Here is a 27996-nt window from a genome sequence, read left to right as displayed (position 1 = left end):
TTGAATCTGAAAAAACCTGTGTTTATTCTGCTTTACTGAAAAAAAAGAACTTGCATGACTAGACACTAGAGCAGGGTGTGAGACTGGGCTAGTTGGTATTCCATGCTGAAGTGACCAGCACAAGAGTGAACTCCGGACACTAAAAAGGTGACAGGAACAGGTGCGAACTTCCAACTGGTGTTTATTATGAAAAGGCATGTATATATACTCTTGTGCACTTGATCATAATCAGTTACAAGAGCACACTAAGGCTGCCCCAAGGCCTAAGGCGGCCTCCCACATACAGACCCCAGGTATGCGAATTCTTTAATGTCAATGCTAGGGATTGTTTGCTAACGCAGTTGCCTTCTGCGATATCTGCCCCCTCAATGATGGGCCTAGTGCTATCTTGTGCGTTGCTTGCTATTTCTGTTTTTTCAGAATGGGTGACATTTGCATTGGGAGTTGTGGATTCCAAGGAAACTCTCTCTACCTTTTGTACTTTCATATTATGTTCCTGTAGTCTCATATTTAGGCACCTTCCCATTTGTCCCACGTAACGCTGCCCACAGGAAAGAGGTGTGCTATTCACTATTCACTACTCCCCCTGAGCATTTCGACGAAACCTTTTCTGTGAGCAATGTTGCATGAAATTGATTGTCTGCTGACAGGGCTAGGGCTGGTTTTGGCACATAACTGCTATAACTTGTGGGGTGCGGGAAAAACGACCGAAACTCCCGCCCTTTGGCCTATTTTCTTTAGTTTATGCAAGATAGCATGAATGTATGGGATGACTGCTAGATTCCTGCTAACAGTATCACATAGGTGTAACTAAAGAAAATAGGCCAAAGGACTGGAGTCTTGGTCGTTTCTTCCGCGCCCCGCAAGCTATCTAAGTTATGCGCCAAAACCAGCCCTGTCAGCAGACAATCAAAATCATGCAACATTGTGCACAGAAAGGGTTTCATCAAATGCTCAAGAGGAATAGTGTATAGCATGCCTCTTTCCTGCGGGCAGCGTTACGTGGGACAAATGGGAAGTTGCCTAAACTTGAGACTACAGGAACATAATCGGAAAGTACAAAAAGGGAGAGAGGGTTTCCTTGGAATCCATTGCTCCCAATGCAAATGTTATCGACTGTTTGAAAAAACAAATAATAGCAAGCAGTGTGAAAGAAAACACTAGACTCATCATTGAGGCAGCAGCTATCGCAGAATGCAACTGCGTTAGCAAGCCATCCCTATAGCATTGACTGTTAAAGAATTTCGATATCTGGGGTCTGTACGCGGGAAGCCGCCTTAGGCCATGGTGTTCTCGTTCATTTGTGATGACCATATTGACTTGCACGATTGTAACTGATTATGATCAAGTGTGCAAGAGTACATATACATACCTTTTTGTAATGAACACCGGTTGGAAGTTTGTGCCTGTCCTTGTCGCCTTTTTAGTGTCCCGTGTCCACTCTTGCGCTAGTCCTTTCCGCATAGACACTAGAAATTGACTGACTAGAGGAAGGATTGGTTGAGACTTGGAATGACTGGCTGCTTGCAGAGGCCTTCGGCTTTGCCTGAAAAGAAAGAAACACCAATCAATTAAGGCTGTTCAATTATTTACCATCATCATCACTATTGTTACTCAGATAAACAACGATTTCTAATTCACAACTGTCACTACAAGTGCTCTTGTCAAAAGAAATGGTTCAGACTCAGCCATGTTGGTATATATTAATTCGTAGCCTTACATATATCATAAAAAGCTTCAGATAGAAAGGACCCAAGTGAATTGATGATTTGCTTGGAACAGGGAAAGATGTCACGTGCACATTATGACATTCGGAGATTACATTTCCCACTTTTAGGTAGAGCTGCCATGGCCACATACTGCAGACCATAGCTTTCAACTTTCACTGCTCCATTAAACAACCTTGCAGATTTTACTGTTTCCCAAAACAATGAAGCACTCTTGAAACAAGCGCAAACCATGCATGTTGTTTACTTCCGACGCAGAACAAGCAAGCCAAATATATTGTCCAGCTGACAGGCTGGTAGAATAGCAACAATACAAAGAAACCATGCTTGCACCCCAACTGTGTCACAACAGCTGTCAGCCCCTTTCGGATATGGTTTGTTGAGTCACGAAATAAGTATCAATATGTAATATTCTTTTTACTCAAGCAGTGAAAATTGAAATTTACGGTCGTGAATGCATCAACATACCCTCCCCATCTTCTTAAAAAGTTATAATATCGCACTGTGCTCACCGAAAAATTTGCTCTTTTTGTAAAGAAGCCTGCAACTATGCCTGGACCCCATACATGGCTCCGGCAGGCAGTACTGTTTATTCTGTCAGTTTCTTGACTTGCAATCCCATAACCAAACAAATAATGCAACATATTTTTCCAGATTACATTGCTTCATGTGAATGCGCTTAATTCGGGAAATTTCTGAAATGAATCAAGCCTCTCCTAAAAAATTTTAAAGTAGAGTAATTCGTTAACATGCCTAAACATGAGCACTTCCCGTAGATTGTGAGAGCCAATGAAGACAGAGCTATTTGCTCAAATTTCTACGACTCATCGCAACAGGATGGCCAAATTCCGTGCAAAGAAAAAAAAACTTTGGTCAATTTGTGCAATGTTTCGTTCCAAAATTTTTCTTCTTTATACCGTAGTGGGGATACTCTGTGGTAATTAGTTGGAATTAATGCTATTGGCCTGCAGTCTGGTACAAAATATTTTTAAAGCCGCAGCGACAACACCATTTCCTTCGGATCTATCCAAAATGCAGATTCGGCAAAATCTAGGGAAAATGCTTCTAACTAAACAGGTCATTTTATATTGTTTTTTTGCAGAGACACCTATTTTTTTCTTGGGAAACTAAGGTTGATTTCATTGTCGCCAGGCTCGGGCAGCAAAATAAATTTTTAAATTAAAATTAAGTGATCGCCAGGCATGTCTAGTTGAATTTATCTGAACATGCCCTACTGTCTGCAGTACACATGTTGCCACATTAAAGGCCTGCAAGAAGGCACCAGTTATATTTTCTAGGGCAAGAAGGCAATGAAATATGTTACTTAAGGCAATTAGTCACAGGAGTCCTGGATCAGTAGAAGAAAATTTAAAGACCATAAATTGTTTAGAAGACTTAAGTCACACATTACTGAGTCACCATCTATACCTTACCATTAGTCTTAAAAGTGCATTGTCATCATTGCATTGTGCTAAAACTAACCTAAGAGACTGAAACCTGGCACGATAAAAATGGAGCTTGAGAATGAAGGCTTGCTCAACAAGCAACGGAACGACAAAAAATGATATGCATGGTAAATAAAAAAAGGCGCTGTTGAGGACGGTAAAGAACTAGGCACCATGACGAAATTTGTAAATATGCAAGCATAGGATGGAGTCAGTTGGCGCAAGCCAGATATATTTACAGATTACTAGGAAAGGCCTTTGTCCCGCAGTGGACATAATGTATGTGAGAGCACTGCGCCTCTTCAATTATGCAGTCCCAGACTGTCCGCTGTTAGATGTGGCGCCGTTTCCTGAGGCTACTTCGAGTTCCCCCGGACCACATCGAATCGCAGCACATTCCAGAGGAGCGCTCGAGCCAACAAGTTCATGTGCAAACAAGTTCGTACGCCGCCGGTGGAGCTATTCAATGCTTGAGTTTTCCAGAAAACGAAGAGATAGCCCGGCATTGTTGCAAGGAAAGTGGGTCCCGAAACAAGATGGCTGCGATGTACTGGGAAGGCCTGGCAGCGTCGCCCCCACCTGGTTTTTGTGACGGCGATCAAGCAAGGAGGACCAAGCGGCGACTCTCTCCGCCTGGTGTGGCACCGCGGCACGGGCGCCAACCATTGGCCGAAAATGGCGTCATCTGAGCGGACTCTCCCACTGGTCAAACATGATGCGACTTCCAGTGCTCGAAGGGTTTATAAGAAGCATTCCAGAGAGACCCGAGCATTCTGGGGCATTCCCTGATTCACCTCTCTCGAACTTCTTGCCGCGGGCCGCAGCGTCCGAGTTGCTGCCGGCCCGTAATGACTGTACGACTGTTACTTGACTCTCACCTCTCTGTATATAATGTAAAATAAATACTCCCAAGTTTGTTTTCATCCCGAAGTCCGTCCTCAACCCCTACACCGCAAACCGCCTGTGGCTTCCAGTCTGGCTAGCATTGACAGAAGGGCGCATCACAGTCATGTGATCCAGCTGCCTGGGACAGTCCGAGGTTTTGTTTGAAAGCACCGTGATTGGAAGTCGCTCTCCTGGCTGCTGTTGTCTGCTCTTAGCTACTTAAATTCTGGGGTTTTACGTGCCAAATCCACTTTCTGATTACGAGGCAAGCTGTAGTGGAGGACTCCGGAAATTTCGAGCACCTGGGGTTCGTTAACGTACAGCTTTCTGTTGTTCGAGACATGCTGCGTAGAAGTGTTTTTTTCGAGAAAGAAGCTCACAAATACACGGAAAGTGCTGCTAGACAGTCACGCAACAATTTAGTGTGTATTTTCAGGCTTCTTTCACGCTAGGAAAAACACTTATGTAGCATGTATTAATCATAATATTTGAGAAGTTTATTAATTAACAAATACTAATTATCTAATCTGGCAAAATGAAAAAAAAGAAAATGAGTATCTCCAAGCGAGGGCAAACAACATTACCTTGGTTCTGTCCAGCTACGTGGCATTTGCATATTTTCAATGTTTGGCTCAAGTTACGTGAGACACCCTGTATGCCACGCCAGCTACCAGCATTAATTATCTACATGCAATATGTTACGTTTCCTCGTCCACCAGTTTCATGAAACAGATCAAGAAAAGCAAGCATTTGCGCCTGATCACTGTGCTTTGTCTTAAAAAACACAAGGACTAACGTTGCGGCAATTAGACCACTCAAGAAAACCTTGCAATATGGCACATGAAGCATCGATTTAATGGAAGCGATAGCTGAGTGCATGATATTTGCTGTCTGGAACGCACAAAGTACACATAAACACACAGCCTCTTTTAAAACATGGCGTAAAGCCCGCGTGCATCTTTTTAAGACAGCCGCTGTCTGCTAGCTACTTGCATGTGTCTGAACGAATATCTGCTGACAGCTCTGACAGTCCGCAGAGTCTGTGACTTCTGGTAAAACGAATGCAATACTGGCTGCTCTCGGACTGGTGCGTGGGGCTTCCGAAGCTGATTGAGAAAATCGAATGCGGGACAGCAGTGCTAAGCAGTCCAGGACTGTCAAGGACTGATAATCGAAGAGGCCTACTAATGCTTTTTGTTCCTATCCTATGTAATGTCTTCATATTGATCAGCTCAAGCTGCATGGCAAAGAAGTCTCTTGTTAGTGCTCTGAAGACAAGCCTCTTGCCCAAACATTGGCTTTAGAGACGACCATCGTTTGACAACTGTTGATCTGTTCACAGAAGTGAGAATTCCGCGACAAACCTTTCAATGAAGTATGCAATATGACTTCTGTGATCACTATGAACAGTTGTCTCCGACTGCTGTACACTTGTGATAAAAAATTAACCGTATTTGAAAGTTTGTATAATTAGCGAGGAGAGCCGCACTTGCCGGATGGCTCATCATTTAATTTGGAAAAAAATTCAGCAGTGAGAAGCAATTGTATCACTAATGACCTTGAACATCCTTTATAATTATTAATTTGTAAACACCTGTTGTCGAACAGCCCACTTACTGAAGCTTTGAACACATTTTACACAATTATAGCATGTAGTACACTAAATAAGATCTGTAATAGACCTTACCAAATACAATATTAGTGTGGCGGCAGGTCAAATGGCTCCTCAGCAATGCTTGCATCCTTCCTGGGACAACAAGAAAGGACATTAGGCTTACAGTGACAGCACCAAACCACATAATTTAAGTTGCAACAAGTGCCCCAGAACATAGGAAGTTCTAATTAGATGTGGTCAACCTGCTTAACCAAGTCACAGACATTGAATGACAGAATGCACATTTATGGAGCCTCCACTCTATTATATACATGCTATTAAAAACATGCTAGTACACAGAATCAAATTGGATGTATAAAAATTCTCAGTAAACCTTTATTTCCTAGCAACCACAAGTCGCTTTTTGTGAAGTGCAACAAGTGGATGTCTAACATACACTAAGAAAGTGGAAAATTCGGTATCCTTTCTGGTGAATAACTAACCATATCTCTACCGGTACCCAGCAATACAAAGGTGAATTGTAAGTATTATATTGATTAAAGAAACAGTTCAGTGCTACCAAGCAAGTACAATAAATAAATTATTTCAAATTCATCTTCATGTCAGGCTAATCAAGTTAATTTTCTTTAGATCACATGAGAGAATGGTTAGAAAAAAATATTGGAATCTGTCAACAATGTTGAAGCAAACTTATGACGGCCTGCAGATATAAGTTGTTGAAGTAAGACCTGGGGCAGGGGGAAAAAAGAAAAAAAAATGTGATAAAACAAAATGGGGCCTGTGATGTGCAGCTACTAAATACAGTTTTATTACATTTATGATGTGCAAAACAGCAGATGTAAGAGATGGAGACCCTCGGGTGGTATTTTCCAATGTTACGAGAAATTGTTTCGAGGAGCGTGACTCTTTAACTCTTTGAATGTCAATGACGTAAATATACCGCGCCGCGAGCAAGTACAAAAATGGTCGATGCCGTATATTTACGGCACTGTCTGTAGGTTTAAAAAGCGCGCCAATTTCCTAACCTTTTCTTTTCTGTCATGTGCTGCCACTATGTGGAAATACAGGGAATTTCTTTTGCACGCCTCGCTCTCTGTTTTCGTTGCATGGTTTGTTTTAGCGCTAGTTCGCTCCTGCGCGTCTACGTACTACTGCTTGCGGGTGGCGGTTTGAGTTTTGTTTTCCCAGGCAGTTTCGGCTTCTTGCGCTTGCAAAACTGATGGCTATCTCGTTACTAATCACTCAAAAGGCTACTGCTTGTTTCTTGCTCATTTAGTGCTCACAGCAGTGCGCATAGGAAGGATGCTGCCGTGCATGCGTTTCCGTTGCTCCTTTTCTTTCTTTTTTTTTTGGAGACTCGCGAAAACTAATTGCATCTGGTTGGCGATAAGATGAAGATTAGCGGAAGTTTGTCACACGTATCGCTTTTTTGATGGGCACACACCGCAGTTTTCTTGAGTGCGTGCACCTACACACTTCGATTACGCTATGGATGTACATATTAGTGTAAGAGCAGGAACATTTGAGTCTTGCAAAATATTCTCGTGTGCACATTTTCAAAGCCTTGAACTATAACAATGTATAAAATGTTTTACTCTTATAAGTTTAATTCCTTTTTTTATTATTGTTATTCAGTAATAAAGAGTACATATATACCAACGCAAAATAATTTTTTTCTCGCTTTACAGTCACCCTAGAAAAATTGCGGTACATATTTTTCGAAATAAGTCCCTAAGAAGAATTGGAATCTGAAATAAAAAAAATCGACCCTGGGCGGCCGAATATGGCCGCCCAGGGTCGATTTTTTTGGAGCGGCCACGGTGGCTGACGCAATACTTGCAGCCTCCGGCATCAGCCAGCACGAGCTCACACAAGACACTCTGTGCCCGAACTTACAGCAAAACATCATGGTGGCCAGCACTCCCAGACGGGAGAATGCCGATCGATATGCCCGCATCAAGCAAATCCGAATCACGGGCAAGATTCACGAAATCTGCGCGTACGAGACAGCCCCGCACTCCACGTGCAAGGGGGTCATACGTGGCATACCGCTGCAAGACGACCCAGCGACGGTGGATGGCAAGATTGTTAACCCGAACAACCCTCTTGCACTAGCAGCCAAGAGAATTGCTCAGACTGGGACCATCATCATCGCCTTTGACGGGCAGCGGGTACCGAATTTTGTCAGGTACGGAACGCTCCTGATGAAATGTTCCCTATATCGAAAGCAAGTGGACGTATGCCACGCCTGCGGAAGACTCGGGCATCGCGCCGATGTATGTCCAACACCGAGCGACGTCATCTGTCGGGGATGCGGCCTGCCAAATCCCAATGAGCAGCATCAATGCACCCCAAAATGCAAGATCTGCGGTGGTCCGCACCTTACAGCCGGTAAAGAGTGTGCGCGCAGATTCAAGACGCCATACATTGTTCGCCGACAACGCTTCGAGCGTGCCAGGCAGCAAGAGCAGCTCCCCACGCCAGCACCAACAGCACCAACTGCACCATCCAGCACCAACCGTAGGGGCAGAAGACGCTTGCGCTCGAGAAGCCGCTCTACAAGCCGACGGGGCTCCAGAAGTCGCTCTACCTCGAGATCGCGACTTACATCGCCTTCTCCAGCGCGCTCCAGCTCCAGAAGCTGCTCCAAGTCCCGTACTGGGAGCGACTCCTCCAACAGCTCACGTTCGAAGACCCCCAACGGCGGTAAAGGCAAGTCCTCTCTAACGTGGGCCGATAGGGCCCGTGGCAACCAAACGCAGGCGTCCAACTCTCAAGACTCGCACGACCTGCGTCTCACGAATGAGCTCGAAGAGCTTAGGCGTGCCAATGATAGTCTTAGAAAGGAAAACGCTCTGTTCAAGCAGGAAATCAGTCGGCTAGCCGCCGAGATGGCGGAAATACGAAGATTGGCGCTCACACAGCCAGCTTCTCAGCCTGCCGCACGCTCTTCGGCCATGGACACAGTGGAGGCCCCTCCCAAGACGGTTGCAGTGAAGCGGCGTGCCCTGGATGACTCAAGGGGAGACGAGATGGTAGAACTCCTGTCTGACCTCAAGAACGCCATCTCCAACATACAGACAGGTCTCTCACACGTACAAGAAATGATCGCGCACCCTCAGCTGGGCCTGGTCACCCTCAGCACTAGAATACTTAGGCTGGAGGGAACCAGCCACGGATCTTTGCCAAGCACATCTACAGCTCAAGTCCCAACGTTGCCCAGCGTCATTGCCTCACCGACGGAGGGTGCCATTATGAATGCGGCACTTTCGCAATTCATTCACAAGCCCAAACATGGATAACGTAACTAACGTCATAACAATGTGGCAGTGGAATTGCGCAGGGTTCGCCAGCAAACGGGCGACCCTGCGACAATACCTAAAAAGTGTAAAGGACAAACCCCAAGTAATCGCCTTGCAAGAAACGATCACATCATCACCTATCAAGCTCCCCGGTTTCCTTACGGTGGCTTCCACTGAAGGAGGAAGGGGGGTCGCTATCCTGGTCAGTAAAAAGTTCACGTGCCTTCAGCGAGAGCTTGGTACCGCGGACAATGGGATCGAGTACGTCATGGCCGAACTCCTTGTCGACCCCCCTACGCAGCGCTTAAGAAGAAACAGTATCTTCATACTGAATGTTTACTGCAGACCCAGCGTTCACAGAGCCAGGCCTAGTGGTGTTCTCAAGAAGGCCGTGCATTTGGCTGGCTGTCAGCCTCTAATCGTCATGGGGGATTTTAATGCCCAGCATCAGGCGTGGGGCTATTGTACCAATACGAAGAAGGGTAGAGACATATGGGATGCGGGAGCGGAGGAAGATCTTACGCTGATAACCGATAAAGACTTTCCAACCAGGAGAGGGAACTCGGTATGCCGAGATACGACTCCGGATCTTACCTTTGTCAAGAACCTGGAAAACGTCAAGTGGACCAACACAGCCATGGACCTCGGTAGCGATCATTGCATCATCGAAGCTGTGATCAAGACTGCCCGCAACAAAACGAGGACCTTTAGGTTCACTGACTGGGACTTGTTCCGAGCCAACCGCTCCGAGCGCGTCCTTAACGATGATATGGACCTAGACTCTTGGTGCGACGAGATAAAGAAGGACGCGGCTAGAGCCACCAAGGAGGTGACAACCGATCTGGAGGTGGACAGGTTGGACAGTAGGCTGGCGCATCTTTTGGAAGCCAAGCAGGCACTGCTCGCGAGATGGAAGACTCAGCGCCATAACAGAAGACTACGCAAGAAAATCTCCGATATAAACAAGATGATAGAGGCTCATTGCAAGGTGCTATGCAAGCAGCAATGGGACGAGCTGTGCGACTCGGTGGAGGGCCAGCTCAAGAACGGTAAAAGCTGGGGTCTCCTTAAGCACCTACTGCACGATGGCAACACCAAGTCCAACCAGAAGAGAGCTTTGGCGAAAGCTGTCCATTTGGCCACCGACTCGACTCCAGATGAGGCAGTCATGGAGCACCTCATAGACAAGTACCTGGCGGCCACGGACGATCCGGTGCCCCCCCAGTTTCCCGAGTACGAAGGGCGTGACGTACCATCTATGGACGAGGATTTCACCGTGGCTGAGGTCAAGCGAGTTCTCGCATCCCTCAACGGCAGATCTGCCCCTGGGCCCGACGGGATCACCAACAAAATGCTCAAGCATCTCGACGACGCCTCAATCGAGTTTCTTACGCGCAAGATGAATGATATCTGGTGCAGCGGCCTCATTCCCAAGAGCTGGAAAACAGCCTACACAGTACTCATACCGAAGCCAGGTAAAGCGCCGAGCATCGACAATCTAAGGCCCATCTCCCTGACGTCGTGTGTTGGAAAGGTGGCCGAGCACGCCATGCTTAACCGCCTCACTGACCATCTCGAGTCTAACGAATGCTATACACACAACATGATTGGCTTTCGGTCGGGGCTTTCGACTCAGGACACCATGAGACTGATCAAGCACCAAATCATTGACTCTACCTCCGCCGACACTAAGGCAATTCTCGGCTTGGATCTGGAAAAGGCTTTTGACAACATATCGCACGCCTTTATTCTCAAGAGCCTGACAGAGTGTAACATCGGCAAACGGGCGTACAATTTCGTGCGATCTTTCCTTTCCTCAAGGTCCACTAGACTGAAGATTGACGAGTTTTTGACCCACGAAATCCAGCTTGGTCCAAAGGGAACACCTCAGGGGGCGGTGATCTCCCCGACGCTGTTCAACATCTCCCTGATCAACCTGTCGAGGGCCTTGAACAAAATCCCCAACATTAACCACACGATCTACGCGGATGACATCACCATCTGGTGCTCCAGTGGATGTGAAGGGCAGGTCGAGGGTGCTTTGCAAGAGGCCATCGATGTGACGGAGCGGTATCTAATCCCCACCGGGCTAAGGTGCTCGCCCGCTAGATCCGAGCTCTTGCTCTACAAGAAGAGGCCCAGAGGCGGTTCACACCGATCCTGGAAGCCAGCAGCAGAGAGCCACATTACATTATTCACCGGTAAGGGCTCCCCAGTACCGCGGGTAGACACTATCAGGGTCCTAGGAATGTTTATCGAGTCAAACGGGGCCAATGGAGCCGCCCTCAAACGCATTTGTTCCAAGACCGAAAGCGCCCTCGGCCTGATCCGAAGAATCGCCAATAGGTACTGCGGAATCAAGGAAGACAATCTGATCCGCATTATCCACGCCTTCGTGCTCTGCCACCTCGCTTATTCAGGGGCTATGCACAATTGGCTCGTATCGGAGCGCAACAAGATCAACGCCTTAATCAGAAGAGTCTTCAAGCTTGCCGTCGGCCTTCCCATGCGAACGCACACAAAAGACCTTCTCAATTTGGGAATTCACAACACGTTCGAAGAAATCGTTGAAGCCCAAGAATTTTCCCAGTTCGTCAGACTCTCCGGTACCCCAGCGGGCCGAGCCATACTTGGCAAGCTGGGACGTAACCCCATGGTCGTCAGTCTCGACGCTGTGAAGCTGCCCAGCGACGTAAGGTCCAAAATTTACATACACCGGGTGCCACGAAATATGCATCCCACCTACAACGAAGGACGAAGGCGAGCCAGGGGTAAAGCTCTGCTCGCCAGTGCCCGCTTGAACAAGGACCGAACATGCTTCGTAGACGCTGCTTCCTACGTTCAAGAAGAGGCCTTCTCCTCAGTGGTCATCGACTGTGATGCTAAAATCCTTAGCTGCGCTACCGTCCGCACTTCTAATTCCAGCGTTGCAGAGCAAGTTGCTATTGCTCTTGCATTGACGGACAGTGTACATGACACGATTTATTCGGATTCTAAGGCCGCTGTCAGGGCCTTTCAGATGGGAATGGTGGCTCCCCAGGCCCTACGTATCATCCAAAGTACCAAAGACATGAAACATCACTCTTTGGCCTGGTTCCCTGCGCACCTTGCGACCATTGAGGGTGCCTTGATCAACCCCAACGAGGAGGCGCACTCGGCTGCACGAGGTTTGACTGACCGTGCGCTGGGCAACGCGTCCTCTCCTGGGTGACCCGAGCCTCTCTGCTCGTACAACGAAATCTGCAAATACAATTATCTGTCAAGAAGAGTCCTACCTTCGCCGCACTCCTCGCTGTGCAGGGCCCAGGCAGTCACTCTCAGACTACTGCAAACAAGCACTTACCCGAGCCCCGCAGCGCTACACACAATGTACCCCGACCGGTTCCCAAGCCCGGATTGCCCTCTGTGTGGTGACTATGCGGACTTCGAACATGTCCTGTGGGGCTGCGCCTCTGCCGGTCCTCCTTTCACTCAAGAGGAAATGAAGAAGCTGATTAGGGCCCAGGATCAGACCTCTCAAACCCTGGCAGTCCAGAGGGCTCGCGACAGGGCCGTCAGGTTCCACCTGATGGTCCCCGAGTGGGCCTAGCCAGGTGGCGTGGCGTTTGCTTACGTCTCTAGTGGACAAAATAAAGTTGTTTCACTCACTCACTCACTCACTCACACTCAAAGAATTAATTATATTCATGTAATCTTTAGAAACGGATGGCATAAAGGATGTACTTGTTGACAGTTTCATAGTGAGTCATGAACACGATGCACGCGGGAGTTAAAGAAGCATCTTTAAAAAATGCTCTAGAAACTTGCAAAAAGCAAGTTGAAAGCAAGTTTCTATAACCTCTCACAACACCGAGCTTCGCCTACAAGTGTTGTAACATTTCCATGCAACGTGCAGCACTGTTTTCACAGACATAGTTTGAATCACTGTGTCACAAGCTCTGGAAACAAAAGTGCATAAGTGCTAAACAAGCACATATGATGCCTTACCCCTACTGCACAGACACATTTATCCACACCAACACATGTAGATGGATTATGTCATTCACTTGGTAGCTTCTGATCAAGTTCCAAAGCGTGAATCTCATAACTGCAAATTCTATAAGAATGTGACACCTACCGATTACTTGGGGACAACACGAAAAGACGGGAGAAGGCAAACAACACGAGCGCAGGCTAAGACTTTTGGTTAATTGCACACACACACACACACACACAAATAAATATTAGGCCTATTTGTCCTGCCTAGTTGCAGCTGCAGGACAGCGAGATGTTGTAAACAACCACACAGTTGAACTGCTGCATGTGCCTCTTGCTACACTTTGCGCCAAGGCCTGTTCTGATTCACCTTTTTGAACCCAGATTGCTTGACGTGACAAATAAATGTTCTAGCTCTCCCAACAGTCTTTTTGAGACAATGGCTGACCTTGTGAATGTGATCTAACAGTGGTCACACCATAGGCCAATGTTAGACCTGGGTATAGAAGTTCTCCTCGACTTGTTGAGGATGCTATTTCGTGCTTCTGTGACAGAGCTTCACAGCCAAACAGTGTGCTGATGCAAAAGGGAGAATTCCCTCCTTAAAAGATGGGGCATAGATGCAGTGCACATGACACTCACCAAAGAAAACAATGAGGTCAAGAAATGGAAGACCACTGTCCAGTGGTAGTTTTCCAATAGAAAACGTTGTGGGGCTATTTGGTGCAGAGCTTTCAGAAGATGAAGAGCCAACAGAGACAACACAGTAAGAAAGAACAAATACAGGACAAGGCGCTACTTGCAACTGTTTATTGAGGTCAAAAGCGGCTGAATATATAGCCATAGGGAGAAGGGGAAGAAAAAAACAGGAGCACTGATTGTGTGAAGGCGCACGCGTGAGAACACAGAAGATGAAAATGAAGGGAATCATAAGATTAGCCAAAATCTAAAGCTTATCTAAAAACATGCATTCATTTGTGTAAATATTCAGACACAGGCATGCTGACACAGGCATCCCCTCTATTCTTAATCTGATTGGCCTCCAACAGTTCATGTGCCACAGTGTATTTGCTTTTAAATACGACTGTTGTATCATGAAGCCTTGCTTCACATACTTGCTTATTCCGATTCCTGCAGGCCTTGCAATGAAGTGGCAAGCTTGAGCCATAACTATTTTTCTGCGAAAGCTTGTGCTCTCACAGGTGTTCACTAATACATCGGCCAGTTTGTCTGATGTACTCTTTCCCACACTTCCACGGTGTACGACCGCTTCTTCACACTTCACAAAGGGATTTGTATGTTTAATAGAACACTCTACTTTTAGAGTCATGAGATCCAATCAGGTGGCACAAAGTAGCAAGCTTTCGAGGCGCGGCAAAAACCACAGGAATTTTATATTTTGCGGCACTGATTAAGATTATGTGCCACTTCGTGAGAATACGGTATTGCCACTGGATACGGCAGAAATTCCTTGCGGGCACGAGGTCGGCATATCGACCCTGCAATTAATTGTTGCAGTATAAGTCTACGCACTCCAAGCCTGTTAAACGTGCGACTGACACTATGTGTCTTGAATTCACCCTTAAAGAATTGTGCTGTCATAAGGCACACAAAAGCTTTGACGAACAGATTTTGAAGTTGCAGAAAGCTGGCTTTCCTTGTTTGGCTTTGAGCAAATTTTCGGAGGCATTGTTAAAAAGGTGCAAAAAGAAAAACTGAAGCAGTGAAGAAGGCCAAACATTGGAAAAGAAAGCTAAACCAGTGTGATACCGTATTCTCACAAAGTGGCGCATAATTTTAAACACGTCATCGTGAAATACAAAATTCCTGTGGTTTCTTCCATACCCCAATAACTTGCTACTTTGTGCCGTCTGAATGGATATGATGACTAAGAAAGTAGAGTGTTCTAGTAAACACACAAACCCTTTGGTGAAGTACGGAGAAGGGGTCGTATACTGCATACCGCTGAATTGTGGGAAGGAGTAAACCGGACAAACTGGCCGATGTATTAATGAACATCTGCAGGAGCACAAGTTTTCACTCAAAAATGGTTATGGCTCAAACTTGCTGCTTCATTGCAAGGCATGTGAGAATGACAATAAGCAAGTATGTGAAGCAAGGCTTCATGATACAACAATCATGTTTAAAAGCAAAGACACTGTGGCACGTGAACTGTTGGAGGCCAACCAGACAAAGAAAAGAGGGGACGCCTGTGTCTACACCCCGTCTCCGACTATTTACAGAAATGAATGCATGTTTTTAGATATGTTTTAGATTTTGGTTAATCTTATGATTCCCTTCATATACATCTTCCATATTTTCGCACATGCGCATTCACATAATCAGTGCTTCTTTCTTTTTCTTCCCCCTCTCCCCATGGCTATATATTCAGCACTTTTGACCTCAATAAACTGTTGCAAGTAGCACCTTGTCCAGTCTTTGTTCTTTCTCACCGTACTGTCTCTGTTGGCACTTCATCTATTGAAATGTAGTTTTCCCCTCCATGAGCTCATCTAGCATTGTAGAGAAGACAGAAAACAATCACTCTACCCATTTAGTAGCCTTACTTCACGTCATATAGGGTAGAAAGTTTCCAATGAAGCAGAATACCTTTACTACGCTGGTTCAGCAGCTGGTACAGCGGCTAGTGTTTTACAACTAGCTGACAGTGTTCTCGGCAGTGAAAAGTCGCAATTAAAGTGGTTGAGCAACTTTTTAATGTCTCCTACAAAGTGCCACGCATGTTCAAGTAAGCAAAACTACTACTGAAAGGCAAACTCCACTATCTGGGCCTGAAGATTTTCTGTGGTGAGCATCGAGCTAGAGCTATTCCCTGCACTCAAAGGTGTTTTTACCTTTTCTATTGGTGCACCTGAACACTGAAGCATGTTGCTACAGGAACACCGGAGAGCACGTTTAACACTTGGTACCACCCCGACATGGAGGGGAGCTTCCATAACCAAGTACAATGTTTGCTTTTAACAGCGCGTTCGCACTGCCTTTTAGCATGCGCTGCCAAGAAGCATTTAATGGAGTTGAACGTAGCTGACGTCTCAGGTCAGACAACTTCGAGAAAGCCAAGGCCTATGATTGTTATGCAATCTGTACACAAAGGCAACCATCAATTCAAGCAAATTGCTCAGAGAGTTGAAACTACCTTCTTATTTTCAGTGCCAAGCAACCTGGGCATGTACAAAATGTTAACCAGACCAGGGCAACACGTGAAGTTTACATCAAAAAGTATGTGCTGGAGTTCATAGGTACTACGGTTGGTGCTGTTTACAATATCCAACTGTCCTGCAGCTGCAATTATGTAGGACAAACCGGCCGACGACTCAAGGATTATCTTACAAAACATGCACAGAGCCTTAACACAACATGGGGGAGCAACATAGCTATTGATGCTGCTTTGCGCAGTTGTACACCAAATTTTTAGCAGTGAAGTATCATGACACATTTTCAAAGCAGACATAACAAATCTTGAACTCTGGCACTATAAGTGTTTTTTAAACACCACTCATATGTGCACCCACGTCAGGTATGAAACAATATCCCTTTCAAGTCGACGTGCTCATGCTGAACCAATTTGTTGCCACAGGAAAACAAATCATCAATTATCCTTTGAATGCATCTGCAAAAATTACTCTACTTGCATAGGCCTCGTCATTCCATCAAAATTTGCAGTCACTGTCCATTAAGACTGTATGTGCAAGACAGATATACAATAGAATGGCACAGCTTACCAGAACAAAGAGCACCACTAGACAGACTGCTGTGGCACACTGACATTGCAAGCAGGCCCGCTGGCTGAGAAACTGAGCCAAACTGGCACACAGACATCCTTCACTGGTGCAGTAGCTGCAATTGAAGCAAATAATATCAGATATTTTCAGACCGGTTGTCCACAGTAAAGCAAAAAACATTTTCATATACAATTACTCTTGCACATAAGCTTGTCACCGAATTACCGATTGCTGTAGTATCATTTGGTGTCTTCAGTTGTATCGTTGAACTCATTTGAAAAACGACTTCATGAAGCACCTTCTATTCGGCAAAACAGCAGACATTTTGCTCTACATAACTCACAAACATGTATTTTAGAATAATTATTGTAGTGATGCCTATATGCTGAAAATTAGTCTATGCAACTAGAGACAGTCAGTATTAGAACCAGGCTTTAACATCAGTGTTGACATACCTTTTGATTTTTTTATACCAGTTTGGAGCATTTGTAACTTTGGATGTCCATTACACAACACACTTTTGGCCACCGCGCTTCTGTGTCAAGGTTACGTTAAAAATTACTTATCACATGCACTTGCTTTACAATTACGGCCGCAGATGGGCGAAATGTACGTGGCAATCCACTCCCAGATTACGCTAAATGCTGACGTATTGCGTCAGAACGCTGATAGTCAGCCTGGTAGCTGTCTGAAGTAAAAACAAAACAAAAACAAGAATTCGCGAAACATCTGATGCCGATTACCAGCTAGCAAAATAATCAATTTCTTCTCCAGCGACCCTTAATGGGTATCCACGCGGACACTTTCAAGTGCGATCGCGCACCATTGCTCGGGCTCGATCCCAAAGTGTTCCAAGGCACCGTGTTACACCAGTGTTACCTAACACTGCCGATCGCACGAGGTTACAGCAGCAAGCACGCTACAACGTCCATTCATTGTGATGTAGGGGCATCGCATGCAACATGCTCTATGAGGTCTTCATACATAAGCAAACTTTCAATTCCAGAAGCAATCTTTCAATTACGGGTATGAACACAGGGATTATGCACGCCAAGCCAGGACACTGCGTCCTAAGCTTAAGGAAAAATAGAATTTCGCTGTGATGCAATGCGTCGCCGAATACGGCTAACATAGTGTTACACCGCGTCGTGCGAGACTGCTAAGGGGAACAGTAACTTCACTTTATTTTGGAATGCCAAGAACACAGCACAACACATTGCACACTGGAATGCCAACGTTAGTAAACCAGCTGCCACATACAGCCGATAACGAACTGCTACAGACGTTATCGTCGCTGATGTTGCCTACGCGTCTCAATGTACTCTATATGAAATCAACACAACAAACGCTACACCATTTATCACAGACTCGTAATGCCGCGGCTTCATCAATCCTCATGGCCAAGCGGGAATGTAGTTACAGGGCATTGACAGGGTATGCTTACACAACACAGTTGAACCCGTCACCAGCCATCGCGGTGCATTTCGCACGCGCGACGTGCACCAGCAACGAAAAAGGACACTTAAATCACTTACTTGCGTAGCAGTCCATCGTCGATTCCTTCTTATTCTCTCAGTGAAATCCCAAATGCAACAGGTATACCACCACCGCATACCGCCATTTCTAGTCGCTGTCCACTCTGTACTGTTGAGGCGGAGAAATGCAACCCGTCGAGTAGAAGCGATGAAGGGCGATAAGCAGCGCCACCGCTCAAACCTCTTCCGTTTGTGTGTGCGTACTTACGATTCGCCTATGAATAATGTTCAAGCAGCGTTACTAATGGTGATATTATGTAACTGCTGGCGAGTGTGGGCCGTGTCTTTTCTTTATATTCGATGTGTGTTGATTTTCCGCTCTTAACAAGCTCAGTTGCCCTCCACATGAAATTACGGACGGCTCTCCGTATTTCAAAAACAGAGCTCACGTCCGTTTTTTTACGTAGAATGCCGCCGTTTTTTCATGAAACTCAACGGTCTGCGTAACTTTTATGGCATGTTTGACCGTAAAATTACGGAAAATTTTTAAAGTGTGTAAACATGCGGAATCGGGGCGATCAAGCCCTCATTCCACTCTCTTGAGCGTTTTTCTTTCAGCGCTCAGTTGAAATTAAAGGACTAGATTTAGCAGTTCGGGCCCTTCTTTCGTTTTTCACCATAGTCAGGCACCAGTAGGTCTTATTTCCGCGCATGTGCAGATATTTTTTCACCTCACGAATGCCGCGGTTTAGCGTGGGCGCCGTCTGCTACACGACTTGCGCGAATGCGCGCGCGGCAGATGTCCATAGCGCCATCTTTCGAATGTTCGTCGTATCTTTGGGCTTAGCCGGCAGCCTCTAAGATAGTACACGCATTGTTCTAAATCTCGGAGGACTTGCTTCGCCGCGCATTTTTGAATGAGTACCAGTTCCCAACGAAGTTTATGTGAGCTACTTTCTTCCAAGGACCCGTAAATCAAAGCGCGCTTTTAATGTCAGCAACTTGCTCTGCCCCATTCGACTGACTGTCGTGTCCGCCACGTGACGAGGGATGATATATAACGCAAGGTCTGCACTTGTGATGGAAAGTCCCGCAATAGAACTTAAGTTAGGCTGTCCAAAAAAAGTTGGACCATGGTCGTTAACTACGGGGGAACTCTGGGGCCCGGGCCCCCTCCAAAAGTTTCCCGGTGATGGGGGGGTGGGGGGGGCAGAGCCCTGCACCCCTTCCACCCGAACAAAAGTTCTGTTACCCGCATAATTTGAGGTTCAATTTCTTTTGAGCTGCCTCTATCATTTCAGTTAAAATTTTATTGTAGCTAACAGCTTACTGCATCAATGTTAGCGCAGACATGCACGGCTTTGATTGCATACTTTCGCTTTATTTCTGCAAATCCTGACAATAGGAAGACAAGCGCAGTAAGAAACACCAGCGGCGGCAACCTCATCCGTATTTTTTCACTTCAACATTTTTTGTTTTTAATTTCCACTGTGAACACCATGTACCGACACAACATATTTACATATACACACAGGATAAAGGTTATTGTATTTTTCAAATGAGAGAGATGTAGCCAACGAACAACTATTTCTAATAGTATGGATAGCCTATGCTTAAAGAATAAATATGTTGCTGTATACGTTCACCTCGCCTCTAACTGCTTTGCGTGCTTTTTCGATCCTGAAGAAAACCTGCAGACTTCAGTGACCCATTCGGCAGAGTTTTTTATTAACGGCGCGCGAAATGCACGTAAGTCATATGTCTAAGTATTGCTTCTCTTTCCAGTCGCCAATGCTAGAGACTCATGAAAAAAAAAAAAAGCTTTTCGAATAATTTACAACATTTATTAGGGATGGAAACATCGCCACTTTCATGCGGAGGTCAGAATTATATATAATTCACTCAGTAAACGAAATGAGAGCAAGCCGAATTCCCTCAGTCAGAATTATTAGCAGTCATGCGCAGCAGCGCTTACACTCCGATTTAAAGAAAAAAACAACAACAGAAAAGAGCAAGAGAGGCTGCAGTTTCAATTAAAAGGCGAGTCCGTAATAGTAAAGTATAAGACAATTCTTCGAGGTCACACTAAGTTTCTTCAAGTGCAACTGTTATTAAATGTTATATATATATATATATATGGGGGGGGGGGGGGGAGGCTAGGAACGCTGGTCCGACCCCAGCCAACCCCGACAAAATTAACCCTTTCCGCCTATGGGTTGGACCAAATCAAAGCGCCGTCTCAGCCATAGTGAACTAGCTGGCTGGGCAAGTCGGGGTACATCTTTAGGTGAAAGTGAACAGCACAAAAGACAAGAGACAGTTGAAGAAAACAACTCCATTTTTTTTATTTTGCGTTCAGTGCGTAAAATTAACAATAAAGCAAGAAAACGTTCAACGACAGTAACACCATCGCGATACTGCTTTCTTTATTGGTCCTGTTTTGACCAAACAGAGCCAAGAAAGATATTGAAACTTCCGCAACTACTTTCGCGGGTTGCTGTATGAGTCACACGCGACAACAATGTAGACAAAGCGACAACACTTATTGAATAAGTTACGAGCGTCCATTCAAGTAGCCGTTAGTTTTCAATTCAACGGGTGCGCGCAGCAAATCTTGCAGCTATATGACGCCTTAAACTCTTCGTAATCGGCAGCGCGTATTAAATCAGATATGTGCAAAGTCTCCAACTCGAAATATTTTTTTTATAGAGAAACAGTAAAAACACGAGTGGTTCCCTCTGCCTGCCTAATAAATATAAGTCTAAATAAGCACAGCCCTGATGGAGGACGACGAGCTGGTTCATATATAGTACCCGCGGTGGGTTCAGCGTCCATAACGAGCCAGCATAGTCAGTACTATCTCGATCCGTGATCAACAGTCCACGTCATGGGAGGTGCGGACACCCCAGAGGTTACGTACGTCTTATTCCTCTTGCACCATATAGGCCACTCGTGCCGGTCGCGAATTATGGTTCGATATGAAGATAAGTAATAAATGGAAGGGATGGCAGGGATGTTAATTAGAACTTGTACGATTCAAGCGCTAACGACCAGAGCCCAGGACAGACACAGTACCATCAATGTGACCAGGAGAAGACGAAAAATGCTTCAGCCGCGGCTGGGGCCTGCTTGCAGGTGCTTCGGGGCCGCGACTTGCCCACTAAACCTGTTGACGAGCGGAACCATGCAAATTGAGTTGTACGGTATAATGACACAGATGTCGAGTAATCAACCATGCAAGTTTCTACGCAGTGAGCGTCGCAGAAGCTCGCCGAAACTTGTTGCGGACACGTTGCATGACGCAGTACTCTAAGAATTCCCATGGCTAAAATGCGCCCAAACCAGCTTTGTTATTTTTGAGAATGTCAGCAAGCTATAGCTTCGGGAGGTCTGAGTGGAAATGTGCCTTTCACCCGAACAGAATTCAGTTGCGATATGTGACGTGACATGTTAACGCTTTAAACATTTGCGGCACAATTACGCTTACACAAAGACTGAGAAAGCCCCCTTTAAGGGTATATCAAATGCAACAAAGGCACGTAAGCAACCAGGCAAGCCCCTAACGAAATATGACTAAGTAAAAGTGTTCTTCACCACTCCTATACCGCCGACGCAACGCGAAAAGTCTGTGCACAGCTTGAGTTTGGTGGAAGAGGAGCCAGCAAATCATTTTATTTTTAATCCTGTCCTATACAAACACGGCAGCGTATATTAGCTATAGGACGCTTCATCCATTGAAATTCCTTCTCTTTTGAGAAACGCTGCTTAAGGCTAGTGCTGGTGTCCATAGCTATTGAAATGTGTCAGTGCAAGAGCGTTAGTTATGCGCAGTTAGTGTAATTCTAACGTACTGCATGTCCAACGAAGCTGACAAATTTTCTTCTCCCTCTTTTCTCTCACGCCGCACTCGGCTCTCTCGTCACTTTTCTCTTCTACTTCCTTTCTCTTAATGAACTCTGCATTCAAGGCCCGTGAGGTTACGTCGTCTTTCTCCCTTCTGCACTGCGCTTTCGTTCGCGGTGTTTTTTCTTATTTCTTTTTTTTTAGACGCCTGAAAATGACGTGCTGCCGAACGTCTACGGTCCATGAGTAAGTCACCTTCAGGTCCAGCACCAGCAAGGTATCGGGCATTGCTGTATATATCACTTCCCTTTTATTCCACATGGCGCAATACCCTGTCAGGCCAGATATTATGCAGCAAGCGCCAGTTTCGACTTGCTTTGCAGTAGTAACGCGTAGTTAACCAACCTACGACCGAGCAAAATTTTACAATATCGGGAAAATTGTCAGTAGCGGGTGGTTCACTTCATATTCTCTCTTTAGTGAAAATAAACGACCACCTGTCTACACTCTACTCTTGTACACGACTTTTGTTTACGGAGCCTGTGGCCGCTGTGCCACTATATTATACACGACGCTGCGTAAGTGTACTTAGAGCTGAGCAACGTTGTGTCGCGCACAAAAAAATCTGCGCGGGCCCATACAGGGAGTCAACAACGCCGTCCGAGCTGGAAACTTTCGGTCACAGACTTCACCTGAAGAATAGACGAGAATCGGGCAGAAAAACAGCGCCATGCATTACGCCCATGTCTGCAAGCTGCAGCCAAGAACTCAGGTATCAAGGAGCTTGGACACTGTGGTCGCATCGAAAGCGTGCGTTTCCGGTGATCAACGGTAACCTGTGAGCGGCCATACGCCACTCCAAGTGCTCCTAATCGAAGAACCGCTTGTACTAGACAAATCCCAAAACCTTGAAGCAAAAGTGTTTGCTGATCTGAACGTAGTCACTGGATTTACGCTACTGAAGTTCTCGTGAACTTGGGCCCGCGTTCACATTGCTTTTTTTTTTTTTTCGTTGGCGGGTCGCCTACCCTAATAGGTCCACAAGCTGCCGAGGCCAGGTTGCGGGTGAAGAACGTACTAGGGGCGTTTCGAATCGTGAATACTTACGCAAACTTAAGGACAGGCGGCTGGTCCTGTGCACGGGGGAAGGGGGGGGGGAGCGAGTAAACACTAGTTCTCTGTTCTCACGGCCAAGTTGCAACAAGCCTGGCGGCTTTCTGGCCTCAACACTTGGGAGACGGAGCAACTGTATGATCACAGTCCTAAGCGCAGAGATTGAAGCTAAGTGTTTGATGTGATTTACGACGTACTCCCAAGTTCGCATCAATAGCAACAGTGAAGCGTGTAACCAAGAGAAGCTCCATTTATTGACCCAATGCTAGCCATTGCAACGCCGCGGTGAAAAATAAATATATCTATATATGTATGGGACTCAGTGTTTGACATATCAGCCTCGTGCGTAGAGTCCAAAAAAAAAGTGCAGAAGCAAAGGACTTGGTCTTGGACATCTTCGACGACACGGTGAGGCAATGTCCATAAAAAAAAAAATACACACACACGAAAGGCTAAGTTGGTGCCTGGAACACTGCAGCGAAGAACCCAACAAAGAAAAAAAAAGCAAAGGGCTCAGTCCGAGACATTGCGATGTTTGCGCGCAGTACAGAAAAGTAAAAAAAAAGTGCGAAGCGCAATGAGTCTCTGAACACAGCAGTAATGAGTCCAAAAGAAAAAAAATAGGCGATATGGACTCGGTTCCAGGCATCGCAACGCGGTGGTGCAGAGTCCAAGAAACGCGACTCGGTTTCAGACATCGCCACACGGTGGTCCAGAGAGAGTCCAAGAAAAGAAAAAGACGGGCGATGCTAGTCTTTTAAACACTGTAGCTACGAGTCCACGAAAAAAAAAAAATGTCGAGCGGTCGAATGAAATGCTAAGCATGGGAAAGCGAGGAGCTTGAAAAAGAAAGGAGAAAGGGGGGGGGGAAGAAACGCCGCCCTAGAGGCGTAGCGAGAGACATCGCGGCGCCGCTGCGAGTACCAATGAAAAAAAAAAGAAAAAAGGAATAGAAAAGGAGAAAAAATCTTGGGAGAGGGAGGAAGGCGCTGAGACGCGACGTAGGCGTTCAAACTCTGCCGCGCAGTGTAAAAAAATAAAAATAAAATAAAAAAGCTCGGTAAAGGGTCGTGGGGGGGGGGGACGCGATGTAGACGTGCAAACTCTTCAGTGTAGAGCATGAAAAAAAAAGGACGGAAAAAAAAGGGGGGGAAGAAAAAGCATATAGCGCTCGCGCACTGACCAGTCAGATCTTGTCTAGTTCGTCGTAGTCGTCACCTGCACGACGCAGGAGGGACGACTTGTTGCTTTCTCTCAGAACGAAGCCGAGTAGCGGTGTGTCTTGCTTCCCAGGTTCTGCCGACGCCAAGCCGGAGCCGCCAGCCCTGGCCGCCGATGCGTTGAAGTTGTCGAACGAAAAATTGGCCAGGGCAAGCCGGGCCATGGCAGGGTGTTGCAGGTCGAAGTCCACCTGGCGTTCCGGGCGAGGCCTCAGGGCAACGCCTAGAGCGACCGAAATCACCACCAGAACCAAGAAACCGGCCGCCACCATCATTGTGATCTTGGATTTACGGAGGTTGTGCACCGGCGATGTGCGATGCTGGCTGCGGAGCAGCAGCTCCGTGCCTGATGATGAACTGTGCAACATTCTGGCCGTCGCGTGCCTGCTCAGGTGACGACGCAGGGACGGCTCAGATCAGCAACCACGGGCGCCACCGGCTCCTTTCGGGGCAGGCGTCAAGGTAGGCGTTCCTTCGGAGAGGCTCGCGTCTACGGCAGTCTGGTATCCCAGCTCTTCTCTCGAGTAGCGGGCCAGCCAGGTCTTCGGAGGAGCTCCGCGGCGATCCAACTGGCGACCGTCCGAACCGGGGCGGAGGAGGGCCTCGTTCTGGAACGTTCGCCGGTGCAGCGGCTGCAGCGCGCGGTGCGTTGCAGCCTCCTTCTCTTTCAACGTGCAACCGAAGCGCCACGTGAGCGAGTTTCCTTCGTCCAAAAGTCATGCAGACTTCTTTTTTCGCTCCATGTCAATAAATTACTTCGGATTACGACCACAGGAAAGTCGAGGAAAATACTCGCTTCATGTCGCTTACGTTTACGCCGCTGAGAATGTCAGTGCCACCCGATTCTGCGCCGAATCAAGACAGTGATTAGACAGTTTGTGTAGCTGCTTCTTCCTCCTTCGTAAGAGGTGGCTCCACACGGCGGTCAAAGTTCTTCGAGTGACTTGGCTTCGCGCGCTCTCGTGTAACCAAGTTTTGCGAAGTTTGCTCACGTGTAAGAGCGGGCGCTTTTCTTCGTCTTTTCTCTCTTTCGTGCAGCAGGAAGATGATCGCTTTTCCTTGCTTATATTTTTGTGCGTCCTTCTGCTCAAACTAAAGATGTTTCGGTCTTGTATGCTCCTTGTTGCTGAGTGCCAGACCCGAACGGCACCAATGATGCAACTATATTTGTTTCTTCTTTTACTGCCTCTTCTTCTTCTTCTGATTATTATTATTATTATTATTATTATTATTTTACTTTCACGTGCTTGTAAGCAATGCAATTACTAATATCCAAAGCAATATCTAGAACTATGGCTAGGTACATAGGATATTATTGTTTCTAGCATGCCTGAATGGGCAAATACCTCTGTCCTCCTACAAGAGACATACTGTGAACACCATTTCGGGCAATTATGCTTTCTTCAGCCCGTGCTCAGCGCATGTTGCTGCCGGCTTGAAAAAAGCTGGAGTGTGCAAGACATTGAGCAAGCGTCATCGTTTTTGTTTCAGTGAATGCCGCAAGTATAGCGCTACACCGTGTGCGCTCTTTTTTTACGAGAGCACTGGCACCAAGGTCTTAATCATCGCCGTAGTTATGTGTTTCGAAAAGTGCTAACACTTCAGTTTTTCTTCATCAAGGACTATTTGAAAAAGCGCCGTGCCTCGAAAAAAAGAAAGAAAGAAAGAAAGAAAGAAAGAAAGAAAGAAAGAAAGAAAGAAAGAAAGAAAGAAAGAAAGAAAGAAAGAAAGAAAGATAGAAAGAAAGAAAAACAGAGAAAGTTCCCTGGCCCGTTGCATAAGCTGGCATCACAAAATCGCCCTCAGGCTTCCAAGTCATCCTCAAATCAGCGCTGCGAACTTTTGTTTGGCATCGTGTCACATATTGGTCATGGTAAATAAGTAAGCACCGGACACTTGGAGGCATCAGTGAAGAGAATGAAGCCGATCTCCTGATGGTACCGCGAGAGAAAACGTAGGGAAAGACGAACAAGAGTGACTGGAAAATTCCAGCCAATAATTCCCCTTTACAAGATATTTATTTCATTCCACCTTACCTTCCTAAAAAAAAGCTTTTCACCGTTCGATTCATGACCGATCCCCTAGAGTTGTATGTGCCATTTCACTAAGGAGCAAGAAGCCTCGAACGGCCACGCGTCATCGTTCTGCTTGACCAGGCAACTAAGCGGTCCTCTTGTCTCGTATTCGAGAGGGTATTGGCCACATTTTAACTGCTTGTAATGCTTTGTTCCTTCTATAGATGTGCTTTTTTTGTTATTCCAGGGACCGTGAATGCCAGTCTCCGGACCCGGCCAGAGCCCGCCCTGGTCGTCTAGGCGTCCCACTGACTCGGTGTCCCTGGAGAGTTTACTTCGGGACGGAGGGAAAACCTTGTCCGTGGCGCTCGTTTCCACAGATGGTGGATATATTCAGTTGACCGAATCCGAAATCTTCCAGGAGGAGCTGCGTGGTATAATCGAAGATTTCACTGACATCTCGGAGGTGAGCCGTTTTGGCAAGACAGGCATTCCGTGTTCATCGTCTAATGTTCAATGCCTCAGTGATTTGCTTAACTACACGAGATTCGCTAGCACCGCGGTTCGTGCTTTCGTGTCTCCTCATCTCGCAAGTGTGAATAGTATTGATCGTGCGGTACCCACCAATATATCCCTCCTGAGGCCTTCTTGAACATGCTCTCTCCGGCTAGTGTTGTTTCTGTGTACAGATGCAATAGGTCAGTGGCTGATAACCGATTTCCAACTGAGAGCGTTTTACAGCGAAGCTTTATTATGCCTAGGGGATTTGTCCGTTTGTGTGCAGAACCGTTTGTGTGCAGAAACCACCAGTGCCCTCTAGCGAGCAGTGCAAGTACTGTGTATTGAATCATTTTGAATCGTTAAATGTGCAACCCCCGGCGCCCTTAATGAAGTATGAAGAGCATGGAGAGAAAGAGAGAGAGGGAGAGAGAGAGTCGGGTTCTTTTACCTCGAAGCGCGCAATTGGCCACGTGAGCGTGACGTAGGTATACTGTCGCAACGAATCGCGCGCAAGGAGATTCTCATTGGAAAGAGAGTGAAAGCTGGATAAAGTGCAGCGCAGTAACTGTCTCTCAATAGAGGACACCTCAGTTGCCGCGCGCGGAGAACGGGGCGTCCTCTCTGGTATCGCCCATGTTAAGGGTCCGAAATTGAGGGACTACATTTCGTAGCAAGCGCTCCACAACTATCTTAGCTAAATAACTAAACCTAATGTACACTGAACTAGCTAAATAAAGGAAACTGAAGAGAAAAAAAAGAGAGTACCTATCTATCTATGGGAACCCGTCCTATCTATCTATCTATCTATCTATCTATCTATCTATCTATCTATCTATCTATCTATCTATCTGCCTGTCTGTCTGTCTGTCTGTCTGTCTGTCTGTCTGTCTGTCTGTCTGTCTGTCTGTCTGTCTGTCTGTCTGTCTGTCTGTCTGTCTGTCTGTCTGTCTGTCTGTCTGTCTGTCTGTCTGTCTGTCTGTCTGTCTGTCTGTCTGTCTGTCTGTCTGTCTGTCTGTCTGTCTGTCTGTCTGTCTGTCTGTCTGTCTGTCTGTCTGTCTGTCTGTCTGTCTGTCTGTCTGTCTGTCTGTCTGTCTGTCTGTCTGTCTGTCTGTCTGTCTGTCTGTCTGTCTGTCTGTC

At 46.3% G+C, this 27996-nt stretch overlaps 1 protein-coding gene and 1 long non-coding RNA gene across 3 annotated transcripts in view; both read right to left on the bottom strand.

The window, feature by feature from the left end:
• On the bottom strand, nt 1–18323 carry LOC135913396 (uncharacterized). Its single transcript, XR_011509783.1, has 4 exons — nt 18228–18323; nt 16693–16807; nt 5745–5804; nt 1–1546 (listed from the first exon to the last, which is right to left on the bottom strand). It is a non-coding gene; the product is annotated as an uncharacterized lncRNA (long non-coding RNA).
• Nucleotides 1–27996, bottom strand: part of LOC139052213 (rap guanine nucleotide exchange factor 2-like) — a 784545-nt gene that overhangs the window by 705686 nt on the left and 50863 nt on the right. The window lies entirely within an intron of this gene.

Source organism: Dermacentor albipictus, unplaced genomic scaffold (genome assembly GCF_038994185.2).
Source record: "Dermacentor albipictus isolate Rhodes 1998 colony unplaced genomic scaffold, USDA_Dalb.pri_finalv2 scaffold_20, whole genome shotgun sequence".
NCBI classification, from domain to species: domain Eukaryota; kingdom Metazoa; phylum Arthropoda; class Arachnida; order Ixodida; family Ixodidae; genus Dermacentor; species Dermacentor albipictus.
This window is presented reverse-complemented; position numbering and strand designations above follow the sequence as displayed.